At 42.4% G+C, this 21,357-nt stretch overlaps 1 protein-coding gene across 4 annotated transcripts in view; it reads left to right on the top strand.

Moving 5' to 3' along the window:
• The window catches only part of LOC111523227 (nmrA-like family domain-containing protein 1), a 67,337-nt gene that overhangs the window by 30,101 nt on the left and 15,879 nt on the right, over positions 1-21,357 (top strand). Inside the window, exons 6-7 of one of the 4 annotated variants that reach the window (XR_002725469.1) lie at positions 58-164; positions 15,993-16,090. The exons of 1 other annotated variant lie outside the window; for it this stretch is intronic. The gene's annotated coding sequence lies outside the window, so the exon portion shown is untranslated. Of the gene's footprint in view, positions 1-57; positions 354-15,992; positions 16,125-21,357 lie in introns of those variants that run through there. 2 more of the 4 variants (XM_023187674.1, XM_023187672.1) reach the window with 2 other exon arrangements.

The following is a 21,357-nucleotide window of genomic DNA, read 5'->3' as shown; positions in this document are numbered from 1 at the left end:
CTTCACTTTAAGCTAAATCGGCTTTCTGATACAAAATGGCCTTCCTTTCTGTTTCAGTTCTTCCACTGGCAAGTCTTGAGCAAAGGGTGGATTGACGAAGAAAGGAAAAAGGGAGCAAATGGTCCTGAGGGCTAAGAGTCGCCCTTCTTCTTTTAAGACACCTGGTGAATATTCCCTCCTCTTGCTTGTGTTTTATTTCAGCCTGTCTGTCCTAGGGCTCCTCCATGGTTCTGATTGATCAGCCCCACCACTATCCTGGTTCTTACCCTTTTTCCAGAAAAAGAGATATTCCTTGAGGTTACCAAATCGGTTCTCCTCAACTCTCCATCTCCAGCCAACACCTGTTACCCAACGCTGCCCTGTGTTACCCCATTTACCACCAGTAACTTTTTTTTTTTTTCCTGAGACAGAGTCTCACTCTGTCTCCTAGGCTGGAGTGCAATGGCATGATCTCAGCTCACTGCAACCTCTGCCTCCGGGGTTCAAGCGATTCTCCTCTCTCAACCTCCCAAGTAGCTAGGATTATAGGCCCCCACCACCACAGCTGGCTAATTTTTGTATTTTTAGTAGAGACGGGATTTCACCATGTTGGTCAGCCTGATCTTGAACTCCTGACCTCCAGTGATCCACCCGCCTCGGCCTCCTGAAGTGCTGGGATTACAGAAGTGAGCTACCACCAGTAACTTCTATAAAGCTCAACAAGGGTAAAGTCAAGGGCAAATCTTCTCCCTCAAACGAACTTCTTTCTTTCTTCTCATCTTTAATAGGTCCACTGCCAGCATCCAGCAGCCCAGGCTTGCAGTCAACGACTCTTTCTTTCCCGTTAACTCCCATAGTCTGTCATTCATAAATTCCTATTTGTCCTTTCTTCCAAATGCCTCTTGCATTTCTTACTTTTCTGTCACTCTGTCTGCCTTCGTCCTAGCCCAGAGCCTGCCCCTGGGCTGATCTCCCTATAGACTTTTCCTTTTCTAAACTATCATTCTACTCCATTCATCTATGCCTTCATTCATCAGAAGAGCATTTGTGGAGCACTTAGTGCCAGACACTGCACTAGACACTAGATGCACCCATAACACAGACATGGTCCAGCTGGGAAGGCAGGTAATTAGCAGGCACCAACAGTGTCTTGGGGTGAGTGTGATGATGGAGGAAGCCCTTAGCTGGGACCATAATCCAGATGGGGAGACGTGTTAGGGGAGGCCTACGTACTCCTACTGGTTTCATTGTCCTAAACACTTTTATCTTGTTTCAATTAAAATTGGCCTTCTCTTACTTTTATTCCTTTGGGTTCAAACTTTGTAACCTAAGATTCTAAGGCCTTCCTTGTCAACCCAGCTCCATTTTCAGGACCTCTAGTGGAAGAGTTAGTAGTAATAATGATAGTAGTGACAGCAAACCTTCGTTAAGCTTATTTATCTTAAATAACAGGCCCTCTTCTAAGTACTCTTATGTTAACTCTCCACAACATTCTCTGTGAAGGAGGTACAGGTACTATGATTAGCACCACTTACAGAAGGGGAAACCGAGGCATGAGTGCTAAAAGGCAGAATCTGGGTTCAAATCCAGGTGGTATGGCTCCCAGGCTGGCATGTGATGATGACACCACTGTGTGTCAGTGTAACCTGGCCGTGTGGACTTCAGACTCTCTACCATACACCTTAAGTTCTCCCCAAAGACCTTTTTTTTTGTGGTCCCCTCTCCCCTGAGAATGCCCTTCTCTTTCTTATCAAACGCTATAGAAGGCTTTGTTTCCATATAAAAATAGAGACTTCTTCTGTGGAAAAGGAACTTGGTCTGGACTCAGTTCGGTGTTCAAATCTTGTTTCTGGCTGCCAAATCCCTTCTTCTCCCTAACTCTCAATTCTTCCATCTCTGCAATGGGAATATTACTATTCTCCTCACACAGCCATTCTGAGTATGATGTGAGAATAATGCACGTGAGTGTGCTTGGAAAACTGCAGTCCCATACAAATGTACAGGAATCAACGTCATTTTTTCCCCTCTGGCTTCTCAAAATAAGAATGTTGTTATACAGTCTGAACATCACTAGAGCAAAGTTTGCTTACACATTCCATTGGGCATATGACTATCTTTCTATACCTCAGCTTCATCATCTAGGAAATGGGCATAATACCAGCTGCTTTATTGAAAACGTTTGGGAATTTAATTTTTTTTTTTTTTTTTTTTTTTTTAGACAGTCTCCCTTTTTTCCCCGACTGGGGTGCAATGGTGTGATCTTGGCTCACTGCAGCCTCTGCCTCCTGGGTTCACGTGATTCCCCTGCCTCAGTCTCCTTTATAGCTGGGATTACAGATATGAGCCACCATGCCCGACTAATTTTTGTGTTTTTAGTAGAGACAAGGCTTCACCACGTTGGCCAGGCAGGTCTCAAACTCCTGGCCTCAAGAGATCTGCCCACCTTGGCCTCCCAAGTGCTGGGATTACAGGCATAGGCCACCACTGCCCACCAACAATAGTGTTTTAAAAGAATTAGATGCGGCCGGGCACGGTGGCTCAAGCCTGTAATCCCAGCACTTTGGGAGGCCAAGACGGGTGGATCACGAGGTCAGGAGATCGAGACCATCCTGGCTAACATGGTGAAACTCCGTCTCTACTAAAAAAATACAAAAAATACTAGCCGGGCGAGGTGGTGGGCGCCTGTAGTCCCAGCTACTCGGGAGGCTGAGGCAGGAGAATGGCGTAAACCCGGGAGGCGGAGCTTGCAGTGAGCTGAGATCCGGCCACTGCACTCCAGCCCCGGCAACAGAGCGAGACTCCGTCTCGAAAAAAAAAAAAAAAAAAAAAAGAATTAGATGCATAATAAGCATTGAAGAATGTGTGTTGCCTGTCTCCCCCAAACCTTGGTTTTTCTCTAGCTGCTGGGGATGAATCAGTTTTGATTCTCATTAGAAGGGGCCAGTCCAGAATCATGCCTTCTTTCTTCCTCCATTCTTTTAATAAATGAATGACACCTGTATTCTTGGAGCTTCTGATTTAATTCAGCACCAACACTGAAATATTTGTTTACCAAAGAAAAATACTTTCCAGGCTCCTTTGACTGTGTCATCCACATGCGCCACTACCAGCAGCCCAAAGCCAGTTCTGAAGCAGCAGAACATTTTTTGAGCATAACAGCACTCTGTGACCCTCGGAGTGCTTGTTCAGCTGAAATTACTTGTGTCTGGCACAGACCCTCTCTTTTGATTTTGGCAGGACTTCAGGGAGTGAAAAAGCTGGGTTAGTGTTAGGGCTGGGATTAGAATTTGGTACTCAACAGATCATACTGTTAACACTTCTCCTCTTTGCTAACTTTATGAAGTTCAAGAAAAGCTTTTTGGGGAATGGCACCAATTTATTTGCCAAAAGCTGAGATGGGCCAAGGAAGATGTAGTCAGCATTTGGAATCTCCGTGCCTTAGGGTTTAACAGCCAAGGAGGGAAGAAGGATGTGCTGGGGAGCTGGGGAATAGGGGCCATGTGGGTAGTGCTGGAAGGATTTGGGATGCTGAACAGGCTTGGCTCCTTGCGGTTCCACCCCCACAACATCTCTCAAGCCATGCGCGTCCTCTGCTCTAGCACAGCACCCTGTCCTGATCCTTATCATCCTCACCAACTATAGCAATACTCTCTGATATGCCTCCTTGCCCCTCTTGTCTGTCCTGAGCACTGCTGCCAGTTTTTCTATTCTTATGCTTAGAAACATTCAAGGCTCCCCAGTGCTTATCAAATAAGAGCCTTATCTTTTAGCACAATGCTCAAGGCTCCCCACATGCAGGTCCCAAGCTCCACTTCTGCCCTTGTTTCTTCCTTCACCTTCCACGAAGCCTCTGGCACCTACCGGCTAGATATGTGCCATCCCCCAGACATGCCATGTCCATACCAGTCTGTGGGCCTTTGCACGGACTGGTCCCTCAGCCTAGATTATCCTCCCCTAGTTCCCATCTTTGCCTAATAGATTCTTCCTCATCCTCGAGGACCCAGGTCAAATATCGCCTCTTCTGTGAGACTTCTCTCAACTCTTCCAGGCAAAGCTGATGTCTCAAGCTCATCCATGGGACTTATGTACTGCACTCATTTGTGTCTGCCACGAGGGGACCTTGGGGACAGAACAATGCCTTATTTATAATTATGTGTCTTCTATATCACATCAAGTGCCTTGTTCAGTGTCTGTTACTTTATCTGAATTTTTGAAAGCAGATGGGACAATCTCCGTTGATACCAGGGAGACACCTGCTCAGTTTTTGGCTGTGCCAGGTTGACTGGTTCTGCTTTCTTTATTTTTATTTTTAACATTTTTGAGACAGGGTCTTCTCTGTCGCCCAGGCTAGAGTACAGTGGTGCAATCTCGGCTCCCTGCAACCTCCACCTCCCAGGCTCAAGAGATCCTCCCACCTCAGCCTCTGGAGTAGCTGGGACCACAGGCGCACACCACCACACTTGGCTGGCTAATTTTATTTACTTTTAGTAAAGAAGGGGTTTCACCATGTTGCCCAGGCTTGCTTTCTTTTCTTTTCTTTCTTTTCTTTTTCTTTTTTTTTTCTGAGACAAAGTATGACTCTGTCACCCAGGCTGGAGTGCAGTGGCGCAATCTCGGCTCACTGTAATCTCCGCCTCCCGGGTTCAAGCAATTCTTCTGTCTCAGCCTCCTGAGTAGCTGGGATCATAGGCACGCACCACCATGCCTAGCTAATTTTTGTATTTTTAATAGAGATGGGATTTCACCATCTTGGTCAGGTTGGTCTCAAACTCCTGACCTCAGGTGATCTACCCACCTCGGCCTCCCAAAGTGCTGGAATTACAAGAGTGAGACACTGTGCCTGGCTTCAGGCTTGCTCTATTTAATCTCCAGAATAAAGCAGTGCACTGGGTAATGGGTCCTGGATAAACATCTCCTTGTTGGCCACAGGTAACTGCTCCCTACAAATATGTCATCTCTGAGAAGATGTCCCAACTGGCAAGGATTTTTGGCTCAATTGAGCTCCCAAGGGTTATCCCCATTATGTGGCAGACTTCTGTTAGGTTCTGGAGAGATATGCATAATTGTGAGACTCTGTCCCTGCCATGGATGTCCTCACAGCTTAGTGAGGAACACACACACACACACACACACACACACACACACACACACACACACGGCATGAACCTTGATGGGGTTCTCAGCTAAACCTGGGAGCAACAGGGTAGGTTTCTTGGAGGAGGTGAAAACTGAACTGAATATTAAAGGTTGTATAGGAGTTAGATGGACAAAGGCAGTGAGTATAACCAATATAGCTTCAAGCTACCATTAGCATTCAGAACTGAAAGATTATGGTGGTGTAGGGAAGGGGATCAGTTGAAGAAAGATAGAGATATTGATAGAGAAGATTATATATGAGCTGGGCTTTGAAAGATGAGAGAGCTTTGGATAGATAGAGATATGAATAGGATACAGGTTGAAAGATAATCTGGGCAAAGGAACAGTATAAACAAAGGCATAGAAGAGGGGTGCAGCTTGCTTTAAGTGATCAGCTCCAAAACGGTTATCACTGGAACATTAGCTGAGAGATGAATCATGATGAGAGATGGGGCTGGAGGGAGGCAAGGGTATAGGTTATGTAAGGTCTAAATGTCTCCAGAGTAACTTAGGGTGATGTGATGAGCATACTTTTTAGCTAGATTCTGATGATCTCCTATTAACAGTGGTGTCTGCAGAACTGGGAGATAGAGGGCCTGAGGAACTGGTCAGCTCTAATATTAACCAGCAAGACTGCTGCAGGTTAATCACTTCTTCTTTCACCATCTCTGTTCTTACATTGATATCATTAAGCTGACTCACCTGTTGGTAGCTGAGTCAAAATTAAAGCAACCCAGGGCCCTGCAATGCTGCAATGCTGTCCAAGGACAAAGCGTGAACCTCTCTCTCAAAAAATAATCAGTTAAACATCTCTCCCCTGAAAGAACAGCCCCAGCACTCCTTTCCAGGCTAGTTTGTTCTTAGAAAGTAAAGTTCCCTATGTCAAACATTTCTGATGGGTCAGAGACACGTTGGGAATTGAGAGGCCCCCGGAGCCTCCTACACATGGGCTACAGGAGTCTTAGGCCAGAGCCCAAAGGAGAGGGATGTGATATTGTCCTTTGGTCTTGGAGGAAACTCAAGTTGTTCCAGGACTTCTCTCTCTGCTCTAAGCCCCAGGCTCTGCCAGAAATGAAGATCTACTGGAATGTAGGAATCCTGACAGGGTCTGGCAAACAAGGTGCATGGCAGTCGTGGGGTCCTTGACTTTGGGTTTAATATTGAGCTCCTATGCAAAACATATAAGAAAGGCCTCCTGCTTAGCTGCAAAATAAATAGCTCTTGTGAAAACTGCCGCCTTTCAAGGCCTATTTTCGGTGAGTGTGGGAATTCAGATGGGTGAACCTGGCCTCTATAGGTGCAACTGGAATCTTCAAGTTTAACACTCATTGATAACCCACACTGAGCTTCCCTCATTACCAAAACCTGTGCATCTCTGATGATGACCCAGAGGAAGGGTCCTGGCCTTGCATCAGTAACTGCCCAGGGAAGGCACAAGGGTTCTCCTAGCTACCCCAAGCTCTGGGGCCTGATTAGAAATGCCTTCTGTAGTCTGCCTCAAGTTCATCCAAGAAATTTTGCTTCAGTGGCTACTGTGTGCTGAGCACCAATATGACTGTGGAGAAATGCAACTGCAGGCAAGATATAGTCTCTGCTTTCAAAAAGCATACTATCTAATTGCCACAAGAGAGATGGGGAAAAGGACTTCTTGGTTGTAACTGTTGTCTTCGTACACGCTGAAAATTCTGCCTCCATATGACTTAAACAAAGAGGCATCGATAGGCACAACAGGGGCCAGTGGCCAGGGGCTAGGGGCTCAGGACCTAGGTCTTCTCTTTCTGGGTTGATGCCATTCTCAGACAGGCTTTACCCTTGTGGTTGCAAGATGATTCCTAGCAGCTACTGCGCTACCTCTCTGGCTCATGTCTAATGGAAAATAGAGAATTTCTGAATGGCTCTGATTGGTGTGGCAGAATAGCTTTCCCAGTTCTTTCCTGGGATTACTGGCAAAAGCTTAATAATGCATCACTAGCTCTAACGAAGCCACGTGCCCATTTCTCAACCAAACATTGTACTGGTTGGGGAGAGAAGATGACATGCTGACAAGCTTAGGTCTAGGTTACATGCTCCATCTTTGAACCAAGGATAGGACCCCAGCTGAAGCCATGGGCTGAAGATTGGGAAGGAGAATAGGGTTGTGGTTAACTAAAGGGTGAATGGAAACTGGTGGCAAAAAATGAGATACTCCAAGGTATACTTTGATATTGGGACTCTGATGACAATGAACAGCAACCCAATGCAAGTGGAGAGACAGAGAGAATAAAAGGAAAGATACTAGAGGAGTCATAGGATCAAGTGAAGAGTTGAACGACAGATTTTCCAGGATAGTCCCTGTATTCTATGGAGATCTTTGTGAATGATTCCGTAACACAGCTCGGGGCTGTGTTGGTTATACTCACTGTCTTTGCCTGTCTAACTCTCGCATGTCCATTAATGTTCTACCCCACTGATTACACTAAGCCAATCATAATATCCAAATATAAGGGCAGAGTGATGGGAAAAAAACCCAGGTCTTTGGTGACATCCTTCAGTGGCTGTATTAGACAGCCCTGGAACCCAGTTTATTTCAGGTTGTGTGAGGCATTTAATTTTCTTAGGATTTTATTTTTATTTTATTCATGGTTTGAGTTCAGTATCTGCTACTTTCATCTCAAAGAATCCAAATCGGTACAGGTTCAAACAAACACCTTTGGGGTTCTGTATTTTATCTGAGTTTCTTTCTACCTGCTGGCTTCATTCCACTACAGAAAGGCTCGTAAGTCGCCAGTTCCATGCATATAGCTTTCTTTTTCTTTTCTTTTCTTTTCTTTTTTTTTTTGAGACAGAGTCTTGCACTGTCACCCAGGCTGGAGGGCAGTGGCCTAATCTTGGTTCACTGCAACCTCTGCTTCCCAGGTTCAAGTGGTTCTTGTGTCTCAGCCTCCCAAGTAGCTGGGATTACAGGGTAATTTTTGTTATTTTTGGTAGAGATGGAGTTTCGCCATGTTGGCCAGGCTGGTCTCGAACTTCTGGCCTCAAGTGATCTACCTACCTCGGCCTCCCAAAGTGCTGGGATTATAGGCGTGAGTTGCTGCGCCCAGCTCCAGGCATACATCTTACTGTTGCTGAAAGATCATGGGAAAGGGCTCTGATTGGTCTGGGAGCTTTGGACCTTTGGACCAGCTGTCTGCCCAGGGACACACATTTGGAATGGTACATTTTAGGTTAATTATCTCTACTCTTGGACTAATTGATCACGGGCAAAGGTTAAAGGAGGAAGATAATAGACATTAGTCCTGGGGGTGAGTATCCTACTGCATAGTATGCTCCCCAGAGTAGCAATGTCTGCATCACTAGGGAAATCGTTAGAAATGCAAATTATTGGACCCTACCCTGGATCTCCTGAATCACAGACTCTGGAGGTGAGGCTCAGCAATCACCTCTACGTGTTTCAATGCACACTAAAGTTTGAGAGCCATTGCATCACCATCATACAACAACTAAAACTAAATATCACGGTGGTTCAAAGAAACAATAATGTCTGGTCAGAAGATGAGGAAAGTCTTAAAAAAAGAGGAAGTCTTTGAGACAGGTTTTCAAGATTGGGTAGATGACCTGAAATGAATATTATTTCACAAACAATATTGTAATTGCAATAAAGAATTTTCAAAAATCCTTCACGCAGACAAATCAACTGTTTCTTTTTACCCATGGTTCTTTTCATTCTTCGTCAAACATATATATGTATTTGTAACTAACATAGATAACATTTTCTATTTTCCTTTTTTCACTTAATATTTTTCTCCATAATACTCCATGGTTTCCATTACATATACATTTTAACTATTTATAATAAATTTGAGGAATCTAATTAAAGAAGATTTTATAAGTTATCTGTGGACCCACCACCCTAGCCCAATAATTATTATAATTTCCTTATCTTTTTCTTATGTAGATTATTTTTATAATTAGGATAACAGCAGACATATATTATACAGATATACTTAACATTATAGTACAAGCAATCCTCTCCATTACGGAACAGTTTTCATGGCCATAAATTTCATTGTGTATAAGAAGTCAGCAAATAAACATCATGATTTATTTCACCAATCTCTTATTATTAATCATTTTGGTTATTTCCAGTGTCTGCTGTGATAAATATCTTCGAGTATGAAGTGTCTTTTCCCACATTTTGAGTTATTTCTGTAGGATAGATTTCCAGAAGAGAAATTACAGGGTCACAGGATACACACTTTTTTTATAGTTCTTGATACATTTTGCCAGATTTCTTCTAAAAGGTTTGTACCACTTTACATCGCCACCAGCAATGTGTGAGAGTGCCAGCTTTCCCACACTTTTGGCAGTTTTGGGTCTTTTAATAAAAAAATTTCTTTTTGGCCAATTTAACAGGAAAAAACTTTACTTTCTTATAATTTGCATTTTTATTACTTTACCTAATATTACCTAATAAATTTTTTCCCCATATTTCTTCAAAGTTCTTAATAAACCCTTTTATGATTGCCAAGCACTTTTATGGTTGAGATTTGATGAGTGAACATTACAGGTAGGGCAATCCAGTAAGAGACCACCAGGGCGGGCACGGTGGCTCACGCATGTAATCCCAGCACTTTGGGAGGCTGAGGCGGGCGGATCACGAGGTTGGGAGGAGATCAAGACCATCCTGGCTAACATGGTGAAACCCTGTCTCTAATAAAAATACAAAAAATTAGCTGGGCGTGGTGGCATGCGCCTTTAGTCCCAGCTACTCAGCAGGCTGAGGCAGGGGAATCACTTGAACCCAGGAGAAGGAGGTTGCAGTGAACCGAGATCGCGCCACTGCACTCCAGCCTGGGCGACAGAGCAAGACTCCCTCTCAAAAAAAAAAAAAAAAAAAAGAGAGACCACCATGAGCAGCAAGCAGCACAGGGTCAGAAAAGCCCAAACACAGCCTGTGAGGAGCTGAACTCATTGTTTCCAGCAGCCTCCTCTTCCTGGGCCTCCCATCCTAGGGAATAGCACCCCTAGCCATCTAATAGTTCGCACCCAGACCTGGGTGTCACTGTGGACGCCTCCCTGCTCTTCATCACCTATATCCACCAAGCCTCCCCAGCGGCTCTTGAAGCCGTATCTCCATCTTTACTGCTACTACCTTAGTTCAGGCCATATCAGCTTTCCCCTAAACAATTGCACACGCTTCCTGCTGGGTCTTGTTTTCCTCCAAATCATGCTTCACATTTCAGGCAGACCTATCTTTAAAAAACCTAATATGACTCAAGTTTTTTTTTTTTTTTTAAACAATTTTCAACAGTTTTTTTAAACAATTTTCAACAGTTTTCAGGATGAAGTCCCCAAATTCCTTAATCCATTTTGCAAGCTCTCTATGATCTGAACCCTTCCCTACTCTTTTCTGAGTAGTGCAATCGGAAGGTTGTATATTTCTGTTTTCCCATGAACCATATGGTGACTGTGCTCCCACACCTTTGGGGACTACAACCACGTTTTCAAAACGGCCGTCTAGGTTTGGGGTTAAATGATGGGAAGCATTACCCAATTACATGAGTGGCCATATTAAACCTCCCTGTATCCAGACCAACCACCTGGGTGGTGCTTTGCCCCAGAACTCTTTAAAGCAGCTGGTTAGACTGTGAAATACTTGTTACTGGTACAAGATGGGGTGAATACAGGAATAGGAAGCAGGTATTTAGAAATGGTTATAGCAACTTGATAAAGAAATTTTGTGTTTAATATCTAATCATAAAATGAATTTGTGTTTTCTATCTTTTAAAATTTCATTTGTTGGCTGGCTGCAGTGGAGCCAGTAATCCCAGCACTTTGGGAGGCCATGGCAGGCAGATAACCTGAGGTCAGGAGTTCGAGACCAGCCTGGTCAACATGGTAAAACCTCATCTGTACTAAAAATACAAAAATTAGCCAGATGTGTGGTGTGCACCTGTAATTCCAGCTACTCAGGAGGCTGAGGCAGGAGAACAGCTTGAACCTGGGAGGCAGAGGTTGCAGTGAGTCGAAATTGTATCACTAAACTCCAGCCTGGCTGACAGAGTGAGACTCCATCTCAAAAAAAATTTAATTAATTTAAAAATGAAAATAAAAATAAAATTTCATTTGTCGAATAATTAAAAAAATTTTCTAACATTTAATTTTGTGGGTACATAGCAAGTATATATATTTAGAGAGTATGTGAGATATATTGATATAAGTGTGCAATACATAATAATCACATCATGGAAAATGGGATATTAACGCCCTCAAATATTTATCCTTGTATTACAAACAATCCAATTATTCTCTTCTAGTTATTTTAAAATGCACAATTAAATGAGTATTGACTACAGTCACCCTGATGTGCTATGAAAGACTAGGTCTTATTCATTCTTTCTACTATTTGGTGCCTATTAACCATACACCCCAACCCCTACTACCATTCTCAGCCTCTGGCAACCTTTGCTCTATTCTCTATCACCATGAGTTCAGTTGTTTTGATTTTTAGATCCCACACATTTGTGAGAACATGCCACGTTTGTCTTTCTGTACCTGTGTATAATAATTTGATTCTATTGTATTTTATCAAAGTATTGGTATACAATGCAATGAATTGGAAATTTTAACATACAAGCTCTTTGACCACAGATAGTTTGACTTGAGTTCTCTTGAAAAAGTTCAGTCTGGAATATCTTCCCATAAGTTTATAAATGCACTTTCTGGAGTAAAAAGATGTTTGAATCCCCAGCTGAGAGTGTGTGCTTCAAAAATGGAAGAGAATCATAAAAAGAAATCACAACTTTAATTTATATCTTAACGGTTCATGATTTTCATGGAGTAACTGGTTAAAATAGAAATTTCTGGCTTCTGACCATGAAGTCCAGATGTAACAGTATGTACTTGATATACTGAACAGGACGGTAACTTGGAACATTTAAGAGGGGGAATTGGTTTCAAGCACTTCCTCATTTTCTTGGTCTGTAAAATGAAGAGGTGAGACCAAAAGAAAAAAACTTTCAGTGTTCTTTTCAGATCACTATAAAACTGTGTATTTTTATAATTCTATAATTGACTATTAAGTTTAAACTTTTCTAATAAAGATATCTGCTGGTATATGACAAGGAATAACAACAGGTCTGCGAAAAAAGTAGATGGATAGTCATTATTATTAGTCATTGCTATTATTTTTTACTTTCTACAAATGCAACAAATTTTTAGTGGATGGAACTGCCAAATACTGAGTTATTTATCAGAGATTTGTTTTCTTTTTTTTTTTTTTTTTTTTTTTTTTTTTTTTTTTTTTTTTTTTTTTTGAGGCGGAGTCTCGCTCTGTCGCCGGGACTGGAGTGCAGTGGCCGGATCTCAGCTCACTGCAAGCTCTGCCTCCCGGGTTTATGCCATTCTCCTGCCTCAGCCTCCGGAGTAGCTGGGACTACAGGCGCCCGCCACCTCGCCCGGCTAGTTTTTTTTGTATTTTTTTAGTAGAGACGGGGTTTCACCGTGTTAGCCAGGATGGTCTCGATCTCCTGACCTCGTGATCCACCCGTCTCGGCCTCCCAAAGTGCTGGGATTACAGGCTTGAGCCACCGCGCCCGGCCTGTTTTCTTTACCATTAACTAGCTGTGTGACTAAGGATAGATGACTTCACTTGTTTGTGCCCTCTACTTTGGATGAGGAGATTAAATTCTGTTGCCAGCATCCCTAAAATGTCAAGGGGTGCTGGGGAGAAGGATGGAGGGCTAAGTAGGTTGGGTACTTCTTGGGAGTTACCCCATCCTCAGCCAAAACAGCTTCTTTTTTGTGTTTAGAGATGGGTGATATGATTTGGCTCTGTGTCCCCACCCAAATCTCATCTCAAATTGTAATATTCACGTGTTGAGGGAGGAACCTGTAATCCCCATGTGTTGAGGGAGGAAGGTGATTGGATCATGGGGGTGGTTCCCCCATGCTGTTCTCGTGATAGTGAGTGAGTTCTCACAAGATCTGATGGTTTCATAAATGTTTGCAAGTTCCTCCTTTGTTCTTCTCTCTCCTACCACCATGTGAAAAGGTCTTTGCTTTCCCTTCACTTTCTGCCATGATTGTAAGTTTCCTGAGGTTTCCCCAGCTATGTGAAACTGTGAGTCAATTACACCTCTTTCCTTTATAAATTACCCTGTCTCAGATATTTCTTTACAGCAGTGTGAAAGCGGACTAATACAATGGACCTTTGAGTAACATTTTATTAGAAGAAATACTCGATCCCCGTAAAAAGGTTGGGAAAACTGTTGGGCCATATGATTGCCAGTGTCTTTGCTAGCCTTATGTTTGCTTATTGGCATTGTACCATTTAGTGGCAGATGCCTGAATTGCAGGTATATTGTCTAGGTTTGGGGGTTGAAAACTCAAACATATAGAAGACAGGCAAACTATGTAAGTGAATGAAGAGGGCTGGATATAAGCCCAACAGGGAGCAGTGGGGATGTGGTGAATTAGGAAGCACATGCCCTGTCTAAAGGGAACCTCAAAATTCAGCTCCTGCCCATTGTTGCCATGAGGGGATGTGAGCACTGCCTTAGGGGCCATGCATCCACTATGTATTCTGGGAGCTAAATGTGATTCATCTGCCCCCAAACTGTGGTTGACCTGAAATTCTTAGATTTTTTTTTTTTTTTTAAGCTAAGTAACTAACACACATGATAGCAGGCTAGTAGGCCTAATCGTCTTTCCAATTGCTTAGCATGGTATTTGGTGCATGGTAAACAGACTATGGATGTTAGCTCTCATTATTATCATCATCATCATTATTACCTAATAATGATGTAGCAGACTTGGATCTGCTAATAATTGCAATGGAATTGTAAGATAATTATACAATTTTGTGCTATTCAAATTTAATTCCCTTAAAAGCCATATCATAAAACTGGAACATTTTGGAGAATTACTGACAACAGGAGAAAAGAAATAAATGAAGCCTCTCTGTGAACTTGAGTCCTAGCCAAGGTAGGTCCTCTGCTACTCTGCCAAGTGTGACCCTTCAGACTCACTGTGGTTCACAATGAAAAATGTGTGGGTGTCCAGCACCATCGCACACTTCGGTGTGCTTGCTCTGTGTCTGACAGTCAGACTTACTCCAGTGATAATAAAACAACACAGTCACACTGAATGTGAAGGTGTCTGAATGTTTGGCTTCTTTCTCACCCACATGATTATTGCAACTTTAAAAGAAGTTAGAAAATCTACAGAATAAGGTCTCTTTTCTTACTTTTTTTCTAAAAATGTTTTATCTTGTCTTAATGCCAGATAAACTTGCTTACTTATATGCAATGTAAATGCCCAGAGACTGATTTCAGATACTACTGTGAAATCCTGTCTGAGAATTGACTCTACCTTTAAAAAAGGCTGTAAAACAAAACATAAAAGGAAAATTTAAAAATGCTCTCTCAGTTCCACCAGCCTAACAAAAGCATGATCATTTCTCTGCATTCTCTCTCATACATGCTTTTACATTAAATAAACTAAATAAATCCTGACTTTATTGAACTTGTTAGAGGCTGGTAAAGGGGTGGGTGGTTACAAAAATGAGTTTTCTTATTTTCTCATAGTTTCATAGTTCTCATAGTTTCTACTCTCTAGGGGGTAGGGAGACACTGAGAGGTAAAGGAGAATCTTAAAATGGAATAAAGAGAGCAGAGGATGACAAGTGGGGGTGTCTAGGAAGAAGGAAGCATGAAGGGGAAGGCCTGATTAATACAGACTGTGGAATTCTCCAGCCTTGAGGTTCCAAAACCCCTTTGAAACCTGTTCTCACTGAGGGTTTCTTTTTTAAAGCAGATTTTTTTTTTTTTTTTTTTTTTTACTTCTTTTCTTTTAACTTTTATTTTAGGTTCAGGGGTACATGTGCAGGTGTGTTATGTAGGTAAATTTATGTCACAGGGGTTTGTTGTACAGATCATTTCACCACCCAGGAACTAAGATTAGTACCCAATAGTTATTTTTCTCTGTTCCTCTCCCTCCTCCCAACCTTCACCCTCAAAGAGGCCCTAGTGTCTGTTGTTCCCCTCTATGTGTCCATGTGTTCTCATTATTTAGCTCTCACTTATAAGTGATAACATGCGGTATTTGGTTTTCTGTTCCTGTGTTAGTTTGCTAAGGATAATGGCCTTCAGCTCCATACATGTTCCTGCAAAGGACATGATCTTGTGCTTTTTATGGCTGCATAGTATTCCATGGTGTATATGCACTACATTTTCTTTGCCTAATCGGTCATTGATTGGCATTTAGGCTGATTCCATGTCTTTGCTATTGTGAATAGTGCTGCGAACATTCACGTGCGTGTGTCTTTATGGCCGAATAATTTATAATCCTTTGGGTATATATCCAATAATGAGATTGCTGGATCGAATAGTAGTTTTGTTTTTAGCTCTTTGAATAATTGTCTCACTGCTTTCCACAACGGTTGAGCTAATTTACACTCCTACCGACAGTGTGTAAGTGTTCTCTTTTCTTCACAATCTTGCTAGCATCTGTTATTTTCTGACTTTCAAATAATTTACTAAGGACTTCTAATGCTGGAGACCCTACTAGATCTGAGGGCTTGAGTTATATGTGTACACATTTCTGTTCTCCTTTGATTAAATTTTATGTTAAGAAACAGAACATTTATTGTGTTGCTACAGAGAGCCCTCATAATTATTTTTCGTAATCTACTGAAATGTTTTCCTTGTGTTAGGTATGTATGTTAGATCCAGTTTATCACAAATATAAAGAACACTGTGACCAATATCTTTACACATACAGTTTGTTTTCTTCATTACAGTTATTTCTTTAGGATAAATTCTGTGACTTTGGGAATGCTGAGTTTAAAGAGATTATTATTGTGACTTGTGTCATATTGACCAATTGTCTTCCTACAGGTTGTACGAATTCACATTGCTACCAGATTAAGTGGGAGTTTCAGTTTTCCTGCAGACTTCTGAGAACTGGACTTTATAGATTTTTGTTTTCATTGTTTTAATCTTGGAAGGTTAATAGAGCAGAAGATCTTTAAAAACTGCTTGTCAATTATTATTATTACTACTTTTTTTTTTTGTTTGAGACAGAGTCTTGCTCTGTTGCCCAGGCTGGAGTTCAGTGGTGTGATCTCGGCTCACTGCAACCTCTGTCTCCTGGGTTCAAGTAATTCTCCTGCCTCAGCCTTCTGAGTAGCTGGGATTACAGGTGCCCACCGCCATGCCTGGCTAATTTTTGTATTTTTAGTAGAGACAGGGTTTCACCATGTTGTCCAGGCTGGTCTCAAACTCCTGACCTCAGGTCATCACCTGCATTGGCCTCCCAAAGTTCTGGGATTACAGGCATGAGTCACTGTGCCCGGCCTGATTATGATTATTTTTTAATAGAGACAGAGTCTGCCTTGCCCAGGTTGCAGTGCAGTTGTGCCATCATTGACTCACTTGCAGTCTCAACCTCCCAGTCTCAAGCAATCCTCCTGACTCAGCCTCCTAAGTAGCTGGGACCACAAGCTAATGCCACCACAAATAAAAGATAAATTTGATGAATATATAGAAATATATCAACCTAAATTTTTTATTTTTATTTTTTAATTTTTGTAGAGACAAGATCTTGTCATGTTGCCCAGGCTGGTCTCAGACTCCTAGGCTCAAGCAGTTCTCCTGCCTTGGCCTCCCAAAATGTTGGGATTACAGATGTGAGCCATCGCACCCAGCTTTGTTTATTATTTTTATTTTTTCTTGTGTTAATTGCCTACTTATGTCTTTCACCATTTTGTCTCATGGGATTGAGGTAATGCTCTCGTATATATATTTACCTACTTTTACATGGTATAAGTAGTAACTTTTTGACAATTAAAAAAAAGCTATACTGGTATTTCTCCTTTTAAATCTCAGTTTAGTTAGGTTTGTGCTAATCTGACCCAGGCTGCCATGTACTTTGTTCATATCTCACTATGCTACGCATAAGGTTGTGCTGTAATTACTGGTTTATTTGTCTTCTCCTATGGAGCTATGAGCTCGTTTCTATATACCCAGCATCTTCCACAGGGTCTGGTACATAATATTTGCTCAAAATTGCTTGTTGAGGTTTTAGAGGAAAAAAAAAAAACACACATTTGAGCAAAAGAATGAAACGAAGGAGTGTGCTGCAGTGATACCACCATTTTCAATTTTAAGAACTAGAGGGAGACATGATTTTTCTTCCTTCAACCAGGAAGCCATAGGAAAACCTCTGGCTGACCCTGTAGGGAAGTTGGAGAGCAGGACTTCCTGTCTCCCCTGGGGCCTCACCCAGGACTCCGAGGCCTTACTTGGAGAGCCCCTGGGGGTCTGGGTGGGTAGCTGCTTTCCTTTGGCACCACTTTCTGGGCAAAAGCTTCCAGTGTTTGGATTTTATTAGCCAATAAAATTAGGGGGAAAATGCTGGAAAAAAATCACAGCACACTGTTTTACTCTTGTGAATGAATAACATAACTGGCAACTACACTGTTAATGTCTAAATGGATTTTCTGTGCTCCAAGCCAAAACACATTTCATAAAGTTACACAGAGATGGATAGTATCCCAGTTAATAAAAACAGTTGTGCCTGAAGGATACATGGTCCAACAGAAGGGGCACTGATTGATGCTAGGTTGCTGGAAGTTTTGCATTTAGCTGTGATTTTATTTTATTTTATTTTATTTATTTTTTGAGATGGAGTCTCACTCTGTCACCAGGTTGGAATGCAAATGGTGTAATCTTGGCTCACTACATCCTCTGCCTCCCGGGTTCAAGCGATTCTCCTGCCTCAGCCTCCCCAGTAGCTGGGACTATAGGCGTGCGCCACCATGCCCAGCTAATTTTTGTATTTTTAGTAGAGTCAGGGTTTTACCATGTTGGCCAGGATGGTCTCGATCTCTTGACCTCATGATCTGCTCACCTTGGCCTCCCAAAGTGCTGGGATTACAGGCATGAGCCACCATGCCTGGCCGATTTTATTTTTAAAAAGTAAACATTCTATTAAATAGTTGAACTTAAACATTATTACCAAATCCTAACTTTAAAAAGTATATTTATTGAGCAAGAGTTTGGAGATACAAACATGTAGGTGGAACTTTAGGAGTTATCTTGGATAATTTCCAACATTGTATTATTGACCACTTGAAATTCGCTTGAAATTGCAGCTACCTCTTCCAACAGGGCTATTTGTAACAATGGCTAGGAAATATGTGGTGCAGGACACAACCTGCTTGGACAAAGTAGATAGCATCCTACATATATTTAATATATATAGGCCGGATGCAGTGGCTCACGCCTGTAATCCCAGCACTTTGGGAGGCCGAGGCAGGTGGATCACGAGGTTGGGAGTTTGAGACCAGCCTGATCAACATAGTGAAACCCCGTCTCTACTAAAAATGCAAAAAATTAGCTGGGCGTGGTGGCACGTGCCTGTAATCCCAGCTACTTGGGAGACTGAGGCAAGAGAATTGCTTGAACCTAGGAGGCAGAGGTTTCGGAGAACCGAGATCTTGCCACTGCACTCCAGCCTGAGTGACAGAGCCAGACTTGGTCTCAAAAAAAATATATATATATTTAAATATATATTATTAAAAATATATTAAATCATTAAATTAAACATTAAACAATCAAATATATATTTATTTAAATATATAAAATTTAATATATTTATATATTTATATTTAACTTAAAAATATTTAAGTTTAGGCCACCTTACCTGGCCTAAAAGTTGATATTTAGATGAGATTTTGAACTTGGAGTTGATAGTGGAATGGCTTAAAATTTTGGGATCAGGCGGCCGGGCGCGGTGGCTCATGCCTGTAATCCCAGCACTTTGGGAGGCCAAGGTGGGTGGATCACGAGGTCAGGAGATCGAGACCATCCTAGCTAATACGGTGAAACCCCGTCTCTACTAAAAATACAAAAAATTAGCCGGGCATAGTGGCGAGCGCCTGTAGTCCCAGCTACTTGGGAAGCTGAGTCAGGAGAATGGCGTAAGTAAACCCGGGAAGCGGAGCTTGCAGTGAGCCTAGATTGCACCACCGCACTCCAGCCTGGGCGACAGAGTGAGACTCCATCTCAAAAAAATTTGGGATCAGGTGAATGTATTTTTGCATGAGATGAACACGAATTTTGTGGTGCCCTGGGGCAGACTATACCAGGTTAGTGAGTGTTCCCCCACACAAATTCGTGTCCTTTCTGGAACCTTGGAATGTGATTTATTTGGAAATAGGGTAGTTGTAGATACAGCTAAGATGTAAGTTAAGATGAGGTCATATTGGAGTAGTGTTGGCCTTAATCCAATATGACCAGCATTCTTATAAGAAGAGGAGAATGACCAGGTGCAGTGGCTCATCCCTGTAATCCCAACACTTTGGGAGGATGAGGTGGGTGGATCATCTGAGGTCAGGAGTTTGAGACCAGCCTGGCCAACATGGTGAAACCACATCTCTAGTAAAAATACAAAAAAATTAGCCAGGCGTGGTGAAATATGCCTGTAATTCCAGCTACTCAGGAGGCTGAGGCAGGAGAATTGCTTGACCCTGGGAGGCAGAGGTTGCAGTGGGCCAAGATCGGGCCATTGCACTACAGCTTGGGCAACAGAGTGAGACTCCGTCTCAAAAAAAAAAAAAAAAAAAGAAGAAGAGGAGAAGGCAAACAGAGAGAGATACCCTACCCAGGGAGAAGGCTATGTGACAACAAAGCAGAGACTGGAGTGATGTGTTTACAAGCCAAGGAACACCAAGAATTGCTGGCAACACCAGGAGCCAGGAGAAAAGCATGAAACAGATCCTCCCTAGAGCCTTCAAAGAGAGCATGGCCCTGTGACACCTTGACTTCGGACTTCAAACTGTGAGACAATAAATTTCTGTTGTTTCAAGCCATGCAGTTTGTGGTGCTTTGTTTTGCAGCCTTAAGAGATGAATACAACTTGTATATGTGCTATTATATTGATATGTATATTATAAAGCACATACCGAAATTGATATTGAAAAATGCATAAAGATAAATAAACCAATATTTGACAAATTTTTATCTTGTTTATCTATAGTATATGAAAGAGTTTTGAGAGCAATAATCTTGAATATGTGCTATTTTAAAATAAACTTTAAGTTTTGGAATAATTTTATATTTCTAGAAAAGCTGTAAAGCTAGTGCAGAGAATTCTCCTGCGCCTTTCCTTGTGGCGTGTGCATGGCGGGGGTGCGGCAACCAGATGGTGCTTCCCAGATCGATAGCATCTGTGATACCCAGGAGAAAGTATTGACCTACTCTCAACATCAAAGCCCAGCTTTACTTCCACCATCTTCCTGCCTCAGTTTCCTCATCTGGAAACAGGGATGAAATTGTTGTGAAGATGAGTAGATCCTGCTCTCTCCTATGCTAACTAAATGACCCTGTTTCAGGTACAGTTTCCTCCTCTGTAAAGTAGAGAGAGTCATACCGTCCTCACAAGGGTGTAAGAAGAGGGGTAGTTGTTCAGCTGCAGGCCACTGGTCGTCTGATCTTCCCTTTCTTTATTCCTCACCCCATGTTTTCCAGGTTTCTCCTTAGCTCTGTTCTTGTTTGTGACTGTAAAAATGCCAAAAGCAGATCAAATATCCACATGGTATGTTCAGATGCACCATGAAAACTTGCTCTAAATACACAGCTCACAACGTGTGCATTTGTGTGACCTTGTCTCTGTGTGTGTGTGTGTGTGAGAGAGAGAGATAGAGAGAGAGAAAGAGAGAGAGGTTGGTGACCCCTTACAGACCTTCCAGTCTTGAGATTCTTTGTATCAAGATAGGCAGAATCTAGGCTTGATGCTTTTTATGCTGGAAGTTGTCTTCAGTTCTGTAGTCCTCTGGAAAATTCCAGGAGGAGGCTTCTTCAGTACATATGTCTGAGAAACGCTGATTTGTTCTAAAACGAGCAAGTGTGTGGGTTGCTACGCACTGCTCCTCAGCACACTCCCCTCGCCCCCACTTCTGCCAGCACCAGCCTTGCCTTCAGCTGAGGAACCTCTGCAACCATGGCTCCTTTCTCTCCAGACTCCCTGGGCAGGGGGGAGGGGACACGCCCCACGGTCTGGTCCTCAGCCCTTTTCTCCTCTTGTTGCATGATGACAAAGATCCCAGAACACCCGTTTTAGAGTCAGCTGTTCTTAGATCATTTTGTCAATGTGTCTCAGTCCTGGCTACATTCTGGAATCTCCTGGGGGAGCTTTTAACACATACAGATTTCTGGGTTCCACCCTTAGAGATTTTCATGTAATTGGCCTGGGGAGAGG

This window comes from Piliocolobus tephrosceles, chromosome 2 (genome assembly GCF_002776525.5).
Source record: "Piliocolobus tephrosceles isolate RC106 chromosome 2, ASM277652v3, whole genome shotgun sequence".
NCBI lineage: Eukaryota > Metazoa > Chordata > Mammalia > Primates > Cercopithecidae > Piliocolobus > Piliocolobus tephrosceles.
This window is presented reverse-complemented; position numbering and strand designations above follow the sequence as displayed.